This window comes from Limulus polyphemus, unplaced genomic scaffold (genome assembly GCF_000517525.1).
Source record: "Limulus polyphemus unplaced genomic scaffold, Limulus_polyphemus-2.1.2 Scaffold4540, whole genome shotgun sequence".
Classification (NCBI taxonomy): Eukaryota; Metazoa; Arthropoda; class Merostomata; order Xiphosura; family Limulidae; genus Limulus; species Limulus polyphemus.
The window spans coordinates 4,642-14,519 of NW_013670150.1; the positions used below are offsets into that span (position 1 = coordinate 4,642).

Sequence of the window (9,878 nt, forward strand, 5' to 3'; positions counted from 1 at the left end):
GCGATTGAATTGTTTTAAAAACCGATAAAGGGACAGGGAAAATATTTTTTATTAAAATGACAGGGTAATTTGTGACCATATGTGAAATGTTTTGAGGTGTTCTACTGTAGTTTCATATTGTTACGTCTCCGTTCGTTTGTTAATTAATTTTCCGTAAATTCGTTCCAACCAAACTTTAACGACACAAGTCCTTTCTTAAATAAAACTGGTTTATTCTTTCCGAATATAACTTTCCCGATAGACTTAATTTCAACAGTTGCTCTATAACAACGCTATAATTCTCAAAGAACGTCTCATGCTCGTGCTCGACAATACTCAGTTCAATTACACACTCTCTGACTGCAGTTCAATTACTCATTGTCCTCCAGGTCGCTTTGTGGCCGGTCTTATATATACAAGACTACACTATATCTAGAAAGATCACGAGATTTAAGGAAAAGACGTGAAAGTTCGAGAATGACGTGGCGTGATACTAGTCACGTGACCTCGATGTCGTAACAATATGTTTTCTTTTCTTTTTAGGACTGACCGTTTAAACAAGGGCTTGAAAAAAGAGTTATACAATATTCACTAATTTCTTTTGGATTACTGCTGAGACTTCAAACTGATCATTTCAAGTCTAGCATCTCCGCAAAAGGGAGGTCTATTTCGTGAGCTCTTGGTCTTCTTGATGTAATTTGGCTACATCTTTTAAATCATAATTGTGTTTCTGTTGCTATAAGCCAAGTTGATCAAATTTAGTTTTACATGAGGTTGTTTGTTTATTTGTAGTTAAGCACAAAGCTACACAATGGGCTATCCCTGCCTTGCCCACCACGGGTATCGAAACCCAGATTATAGCGTTGTAAGGCCGCAGACATACCGCTGTGCCACTTGGGGGGATTTTTTTACATGAGAGATTCGTCAATACTAGTATCTTTTTAGCCATCCTAGTTATAGGTTAACCATTTATTAAATTTTGGCTCATAAAAGTTAGAAAACTTATTATTGGACGTCAAGCAAAAAATAAAATAAAGAAGCCATCAACGATATACATTGAATACAACATTTGAATTATATTAAAAGTGTCAATAAACAATACTTTTCCATGAAAAATTAGCATTAATAAACTGAATTTCACAGTATAATAGCCAAATGGCAATTAGTTTTCAACTAATTACTTGATCACTGCGTTTTAAATGCTTTGATATACATTCTTACAATATATTATACAAAGAATTACATATTTACATACTTTTTTCATTTTCTTTAGGCAAAAATAAACGTTCATGAATCAGCTGATACGAGACCTTCGCCTATTTCAGGCCATATTTTGTAGCCTATTTTATAAGCTAGCTGTAAAAAACAAAACAATAAAAAACAATATGAACATGTACCTTACAAACATGCACTTTTTAATATTCTATAGATATTTCATATTTGCTGCAAGCATTATTTAGTTTGAATCCATTTATTTTCTATAGAATAATTTATGTATCTGTATTGCAAAATAAAACCCTTCTCTTTCCAAGTTTTGTGAAAGAGAGTGTATTTGATTGCGATTCTATTGCTGTCAAATGGAATTGTGGGTCGGTCGTGTACATTTTACGTCTAGCTTCCCGAAACAAAGCCGTGGTTGAGGGAGCTTACTGGTTAAGAAGGTGAGAGAGGTATGAGATGGTCTTTGTAACTTGACGTAAATTAATTATTTCTGATCAACTTTTTTGTTTATTTTTACTTAAAATATAATAACTACTGTTTGTTGTAAGGTAATAGCACGGTTGGGTTAAATAAAGTAAAGAAAAAACTCAAGTGAATAGTTTTATGTACAATTATATCAATTACTGTATTTAGGCTTAAGCAACGTTACTCGTTAGTTAAGCCGTTCGTAGCCATTTTGGAATGAGCATCGTAGCTTAAACTGTACTTACCCATTTTAGACGTATTTACGTTTAGAATAATAAATATCTGGTAGAAATAACTGTTTATTGTGTAATTGTATGCTTATAAAACATCTTCAACTGTTTGTAATCGTACAGAGTCTATATGAACTTTAATTTCAAATGAGCTTTTACTGGCAAAAAAAAATGTTGAAAAATGTATAGTAATGTTTAGAAATGGATAAAGAATAACTTAATTAATTAGTAATAGACGTATTTACGTTTAAAACCCTAAATATTTGGTAGAAAGAATTGTTTATTGTGTAATTGTATGCTTATGAAACATCTTCAACTGTTTGTAATCATACAGAGTCTAAATGAACTTTAATTTCAAACGAGTCTTTACTGGCAAAAAAAGGTGAAAATATATAGTAATGTTAAGAAATGGATAAAAATAACTTAGTTAATTAGTAATAGTACAGAGACAATTTACTCCAAGTCAAACTATTGGGACAGTGTTCCGTTACTCCATATTAGTGGTAAAACTAAAAGAATTTTAGAATCTATTTGTACTTTTTTTTTATAGACAGTGATAAGTCAAGAGAGTTAAATAATATTTACAGATCACTAGGCCTCAGTTAATTTATTTGGAATATTGTGTGGAATTTTGATGTCTTATCTTAGAAAAAATATTGACTTAATGGAGTGGGTTTGGAGTATCTGTGCTAGTAGTAGAGTGGATGAATATTTTAGCCCTACACATGACCTGTTTGGATTTGTGTCATTGTAAAGACATTACTAACACAAATAAACTTGTGCACCTGAGTTGGTTAAGTATATAGAGGTTCAAGTATTTCATACCTCTTGTTTTGTTAAGAAAACATAGCCAAATCAAGTATTAGGAACGTATTTTGTTACACTTATTTTACTATTTCTTGAAACAATTTAAGGAAATTGGAACAGCCCATTGAAGAGAGACAATTCTGAATAGGACTGATGTACTTAGTAGAACTAGGTTCAGAGGAAGGATGATTGTAGAGACACAATTCTGAATAGGACTGATGTACCTAGTAGAACTAGGTTCAGAGGAAGGATGATTGTAGAGAGACAATTCTGAATAGGACTGATGTACCTAGTAGAACTAGGTTCAGAGGAAGGATTGTAGAGACAATTCTGAATAGGACTGAGGAAGGATGACTATACCTAGTGAACTAGGTTCAGAGGAAGGATGACTATACCTAGTAGAACTGGGTTTAGAGGAAGGATGACTATACCTAGTAGAACTAGGTTTAGAGGAAGGATGACTATACCTAGTAGAACTAGGTTCAGAGGAAGGATGATTGAGAAATGATGGATTTTCTTATGGATATAGGTTGATGTTTATTTTCACTTGAGAAAAGAATGTGACAAGATAAAGACTTGCAATGTCTTTTTGGTGTATCTTGAAGACAGTAAGACAAGAGGGTACATATTTTTTTGGTAAGACAGGCTAGGTTCCAGCTTTATTTTTATGAAGAGTGATTGGCTTGTGAATGAGTTAAAGATGGGGATATGATTTCCTGAGAACTGAAGGATGGGCTTAAGTTTACTTTTCCTCGAGGGTGGGTGTGCAGGGATGGACTAGAAGTACAAAATGGTTTCTTGTTATCCTTAATGTTGTGCAGTTGAAAGAAAATTCATGCTAGGACTTAAGCTTCTTTAGTTAGTTAAATCATAAATTAGTTAAGCAGAGCTGTGGAATCTGACTGCAAGTCATCACTGAGCACTTGTGTTTATTGTACACTTGTGCTTCAAAATAGCATATTGTACGAAAGTCACTTAAAAATGTATACTGCTAATGGTATGAAATAGTTAATCCAGTATTGTAGGATTTTGTATATTATATGTGGTATTAATGCTTGCATAATTGAAATTATTAAAAGCTGGTGAGAAATTGTGAAGTGGTTGAGATTGTATTGTTCTTCCAGCCAGATATCTTCCATGTTTTTGCATTACTGCATAGTTAAAAAAACTCCAACATAGTTTTGATTTCCTTATCTCAAGAAGGACATGATTCACTGATGAGATTCTTTTGTTAGATATCAGATTTCTGTTATTTTCTGCACATCCCCAATGTTCTGATGGTTCTAGACCAAATGAATGGGAACTGGGTTGTTTCATTAAAGAAAAACAAATTAAGGACTAATATGACAAATTTGTGTATACTGATTTCTTGTTAATTTAAGAATAATATAAATTGATTTTTCAAATGTGTTCAAGGAGTCTCGAACTATGGTTAATAGTCTTTTTGAAGCTTTAAAGCACTTCATATTAGGGATGTAATGAAGGGTAGGTGTCAACCTTCAGTGGCTCATAAGCTATTACTGAATAAAGGTTCGATGCTATTGTTGACTTGTATAATTTACTGATGATATCACCATAACTACTAGTTTATATTTAATTGAAAATACTTTATTTATGTGATCAATATAAATCAAATAAAACATTTACATGTAATTTTAAATTACATTGTATGGAACAACAATAATACTTTAGATAAAAAATTCACATTCTGTACAGTAAGTTTGGGGTGGTAAAGCACCTTATTGTGCCTAGTTAGTAGAACTGCAACTGGCTTAAGGAAAACAGATCTTAATCCAAACTGGTTAACAGTCATAGTCTTATTAACTCTTTCAGCATGGGCTCGGTCCCTGTGCTTGTTACAGTTTTCCTGCTATAACTTTTAAAATATTAAGTGAATGTTAATGAAATTTGACAGATTATCAGTAAACATTACAATACAAAATATCAAACTTTCTTAGTAAGTCTTAAGGTTTGTAAAGCAATGTTTTTCTCATGCCTTTATTTTCTTTTCGCATGTTGCCTTTCTAACATGTAAAGTAATTTTCATTATAAGATTACAAATACTTTTATGCATCAGAAAATGTTCAAATTTCACATGCGAAATCTTTATAATATCCAGATAGTTCTCAAATGTTTCTCAAGAAAAACTATACATTTTATCTGTTATTTTTAGTAATGAATCTCTGTACGGGTTCGATTCATTTGACTGATCTCGTAACCACCATAAAAATTAGGAAATAAATATAAACTATGCCTCTTTCATTCTAGAATGAACACAAATTATAACACAAAGATATAAATGTTTAGACAAAATAACTTAAATCTCATAACATTATACATTTATTATTTTTATTATATTGACCTTTCAGCCATGCCTGGCTGACAGTATAGAAGTTAAATGATGTGGCACACATGTACTCATGTTACCGTATCCAATAATATAAAACTGACCTTTGTTCTTTACATAGTAACCTGTCTTCGCTCTGTTTTAGTAGACTAGTATTTTGTAAAATCAGTCATATCAAGTATTATACATTATATATGTATATAGATTATTGCTATTTAGTTCGTAAAAGTTATTTAAAATGTAGAACAGTAAATAAAAAAGTAAAGCAAACAATTATCTCTTCTAGTTACGACCTTTGTACTCGGTTGCTACTTGACGTAGTGGAGGATATGAAACAAAATATTTTTTTTTAGGTTTTATATATACATTTGAATAACTAAACAATCATAAATTACTACATCAATACCATAGAATTCCACTATAATTTATCAAGCTTTGTAATTAAGCTGTATTTTGGTCTAATAATAGGAAATTTCGAGTAGACTAAAGACACAACATGTCTCTTTGAAATCTTGGTTCAGAAGAAAGAAATGGCATCCTAAGAAATTAAAATGGCCAAGAAAGCCACTAGGGGATATTCCGAGCTTCCAATTTGTTATTCATGTTATATATAGAAGTGTACATATTAGGGAGAGTTTCTAAAAATTGAAAGAGGTGGGTAGGGTGCCACTGTGTTTGTTTTATTACATGAGCAATATCTTAGCAAATACAAAAGACAAGACATTCTTATTTTATATTCTAGCTTGTCAATATTAAGAAATTGAGTAATGTATAGTACTATAATTGAATTATAATCTACAGTTTGATACCAAACTTATTGACAAATTCATGAAATAGCAGTTCAATAAAATTTTGCATTTGAGTCAACAAATGAGATAACATGGCCTTTGACCCATCTGAAAAGGGTTAACATGAAATTGTTGACTTAATCGAACATACATAATAATAATAAACAAAACAGAATGGAGTGAAACCAATAGTTCAAATAGAAAATGAATACAAACCTTTAACCAAAAATTAAAAAGTGAGCAGGTAATCACTAGATGTACGGTTTGTTGACATCACTCTCACATTTAAGAAAAATGAATAAGGTAGTTTTTATTTTTAAGTTAAATTGTTGTAAAAATTTTAGAATGTTACAATTTCTCTCACATAGGCTATCTTACATTTTTGATTTTAAAAATTTGTGAGATATAGGCTCAAACATTGGTGAAGCTGAACCCACATTTCTAAGTATTGATGGAGCACGGGCTCATATAAATCATTGTCTATAGTTACAAATGTATGATATCTATATAGAAATTATAGTTGAAAAATTACATATTATTGTGCTTGTAACATCACTAGCCTAGGCCAATTGAAATTAAAGTATCCGTGTCATAGCAAAGTTATCTGTGAGCTTGTCTGTGTGTACAAACAACAGCTGATTGAATAACCAAAGCTATGACAAATAATATACAGGACTTGAAGTCAAAACTATGTATTTCTTGGTAAGAATAAAAGGATCAGTTGTGGGCCCAAAACAGTGGGCATCATGACAGACTTGACTGGTGGTCTAACAAGCCTACACAAGACTCATTTTATGGGCATTATCGAGCTTCACTGTGATGGCGCCTGTCAAATATGAAGAACTGATATTATGGAATTCACATTTTACTTTAACAGTACATTTGTGAATATAGTGCTGCCACCCAGTTTTGATCTAATTCCCTATAGTATTATAATTATTAATAAATTATACATTTAACAAATAAATATTGCTATTAAATTGAATACAAGACTGTAGCAGACAAGAAAATACACAGAATTATTATACATACATGTATGTAATTAAATACAACAAAATACACCTGTATATAACTGGAGGAAGATAATTTTTTTATTGGCCCTCCACCAGTTCAGTGTGAGATTCTAGCTGTTTTGTGAAAAGGGGTAAGATATCATATCGGAAGTTAGCGTACACCTACTCTGAAAATGTATTTCTGATAGATACTTACCTCTTCTTACATTTCCCATCCAACCTCCCCAGTTCTGGTGATATATAGTGATTAATGAGTGCAAATGTGAAGAGGGTGCTGGTTAGAGTAGGGGTTGTGTCATGCTTCTATTGTTGGAAGGCTGCTACAGGGTCATTTGAATGTGGATAGAGGGCAGTACTAAATATAGTGTAAGTTTTCTGACCAATCTTAAAGTGATTAATGAGTGCAAATGTGAAGAGGGTGCTGGTTAGAGTAGGGGTTGTGTTGTGCTCCTGTTGTTGGAGTGCTGCTACGTGGTCATTTGAATGTGGATAGAGGGCAGTACTAATCGAGAAATGCTATTTTGTGAGAGGAGGTAAGTATCTATTGCAAATACATTTTCAGTGTAAGAAAGTGCTAATTTTCAGTTAGGACTAGGAGAAAAATGCTTCTGATTACTTGATTAACCCAACTTAATTATTAATTTTTTTATTTTCATAAAAATCATTGCACCAATTTGTTACCATATCGTGCAAGGTGAAGGTCATATGAAACCATGTCTCTGATTCAGTAGTTGGTGTGGTGTGTGTCTGCTCTCAGACAGTTAAAGCTGAGCTTTCTTCCATTCAGGCAATGACAAACATTTTGTCATGTCAGCTAGAATATTGGCTGTCGTCTTTCCCTAAAAATGACGGTCACCGTTTACTAGAACAGTCAAAGATTTGTTCAAGTCATGCCATCTTAAATTAGATTTGAATGATTATGAGTAGACATGTTTGATTTAAATCAATTGAATTTCACTGTAGGCCTAAACCAAAATGCCCGCAGAGGTTGAAAGCACTAGTAGAGCAAAGGATAGTGATGAAATCCAATCAGCTCAATATTCATTTTTTCAGAATGTAAAATGAAACAAGGCATTTTTTCTAGGCCTTGCTTGGAGAGCTAGAATAATTAAAAACAGTAAATAATCAGAAACATTTCAATTAATTAACTATTATCATGACTTTTGTTTTAATCTTAATTTTAATTAACCCATTCACTGCAGGTTGGACATATATTTCCCAGTGCAATGGAAGGGTTAATAGATTTTTGAAATAAATGAAAGAATTAATAATGGAAGTTAATTCTGATTAGTTGACTAATTTTGTGACATTAATCGAATAGTTTACTGAACATTAATCAGTGTAATCGCTGGTCATACATAGGTAATCAATTAAAATTTCCAGCTCTAGGAGTTTGAGAATTTTCATTTTTATGTACATTAATAATACTGATAGGGGCATAATTAGTAAAACTAAACTGGTATTCTAACTGTATTGAGGATCTTGAGGTATTTCAGATCAGTTGGTTAATTTGACAAAGTTTATGTATTTGGGTTAGCATAGGTTGGATCATATGTTTGATTTAGATGAACACTCACGTAACAGCATGATGAAAGAAAGGGGATTTTGGTATAGTGGCAGATAAGTCATTTCACATGACTTGGGAAGTTCTCTGCTGCAAGTGGTAAAGCTAACAGAATTTTAGGAGCATTTACAAGTCAGGAAAAGTAATTACCTATATAAATCACTAGTTAGGCCTCACTTGGAATACTGTGTACAATTTTTGTCTTATCTAAGAGCAGATATTGACTTGTTGGAAAAAGTTCAGAGGAGGATTACTGTGATGATTGTAGAGATCGTTTAAGATCTCTTAACTTCTTTTAGCTTGAGAAAAAAAGGGAAGGAAGTGATCTTAGTGAAGTTTACAAGATTAACCTAGAGAATGATGTGTTGTTTTCTGAAGACAGCAGGATGAGTGAACACAAATGTTGAGTTTGGGAAAGATGGGCCAGGCTCCACTCGTGACACTTATTTTTCTAACAAGGTGATTGACTTAAGGAATGAGTTGCCAGCACTTTTGCAGAATTCAAGAAGGGAATTAATGTATTCATGATTGAGAAAGTATGTGTTTAAGTTGTTACTTGTTTCAAGGATGAATAGGCAAGGATAGCCTTGAAGGGCCAGATGGTCCCTTTTACATTTGTTGTAAATGACAAAGCTGCAGAAGTAATGTTTACCTAATTTAAAACTTTGAGAATTTTTAAAAGTCAATATTTTAACTTAGTACTTGTTAAAATGAAAGATAAAAGTAATCCTGCCTTAAAATGTACTTTGTTGCATATCAATTTATAAAGCAAGTGAGATGACCTGTTTTTAATTTTATTCATATACATTGTATTGGCATTGAACAGAAACCATGTTTTTTATGGAACTAATTTTTTACTTACTTAACAGTATTAAATTTAATTTCTAATTCATTCATCAATTAAAAATATTGCCATGTCTAAATTTTTTGAGGGATTGATTGATTGCATTCAAGTAATATTCTTGTATTTGAAATATTTTCTTTTAAGCCAATTTTAGCAGTGATTGAGAACATTCCTTTTGCTAAGAATTCTTTATGCTTGTAACATTATAAGTAACTTTTGCAGTTGGTGTACTATAAATATTGAATTAGACATGTTGTTGAAACCAGGATACTGAGTTCATGTTGATGCTGCATGTAAGGTTGCCACTGTTTGTGCTGTTCTGTATACAACCATTTTCTTCTTTTGAGTGACAACTTTACCACACCCTGTAAAGTCTAAAAAATCCACAATCATTCAACCCATGCTATCATTGGCTTTGTCTTAATGTTTTTTTTTTCAAGCACTGGTAGTGTCGTTGCCTCATTCCCATTTCTTCCATACCACAGTGGCTACATGCTTTTATAGATTATGTGTTAGTTCTGGTTTTATATCACATTTTGATAATGATAAATGTTTTATTAAATCTCTCAATATGGGCTTGGTCAATTTGACCAACCATGTGACCTCCTTGTACTCGTTTA

The 9,878-nt window shown here is 32.1% G+C and overlaps 1 protein-coding gene across 4 annotated transcripts in view; it reads left to right on the forward strand.

Moving 5' to 3' along the window:
• The first annotated feature begins 1,604 nt into the window (after positions 1-1,604).
• Positions 1,605-9,878, forward strand: part of LOC106471320 (eukaryotic translation initiation factor 4 gamma 2-like) — a 71,536-nt gene continuing 63,262 nt past the window's right edge. For 3 of the 4 annotated variants that reach the window (XM_022399928.1, XM_022399930.1, XM_022399931.1), the window contains exon 1: positions 1,605-1,649. The gene's annotated coding sequence lies outside the window, so the exon portion shown is untranslated. The remainder of the gene's footprint in view (positions 1,650-9,878) is intronic. The other variant, XM_022399929.1, reaches the window with a different exon arrangement.